Raw genomic sequence first — 523 nt, forward strand, 5'->3', positions numbered from 1 at the left:
GTGTAAGTTTTAAGCCACCAGGTCCAGGACTCGAACCACTGTCAATTACATGGGAGTCCAGCGGCGTAACCACTACACCATCTGCTGGTCCCTGCACACATACATTTTTTAAAGCACAGGTTTTGAGAAAACAATATTTATGTTTGCTACTTGCAGCAATACGCTGTGGGACTCTGAGTTTTATTTTGATACAAACTGTTAAACACGACCCAGTGCATTGCGATGAGCTGATTAGAGCAACCCCAGTCTAAATAATACATTTTCCCCAAATAGCACCTACATGTCTTCTGACTATGGTTTAATGAATAATTAACACCATTTGGCTAAGATTTACATTTGCTGCCACATTAACAGCATAGAGGGAAAGTAGTTGGTTTTTTTTGTTTGTTTTTTTGACTGACTTCTTTCTTGCCGTGCCTTTAATCAATAAAACATTAAGGGCTTATTATTGAAGAATGAGAGACATTAAAAATTGCAGGATGTAAATGATAAATTTGTATTTATTGAAAGACAAGGCATTGGG

The sequence above is a fragment of the Tupaia chinensis genome, unplaced genomic scaffold, assembly GCF_000334495.1.
Source record: "Tupaia chinensis unplaced genomic scaffold, TupChi_1.0 Scaffold000098_3, whole genome shotgun sequence".
Lineage (NCBI taxonomy): Eukaryota > Metazoa > Chordata > Mammalia > Scandentia > Tupaiidae > Tupaia > Tupaia belangeri.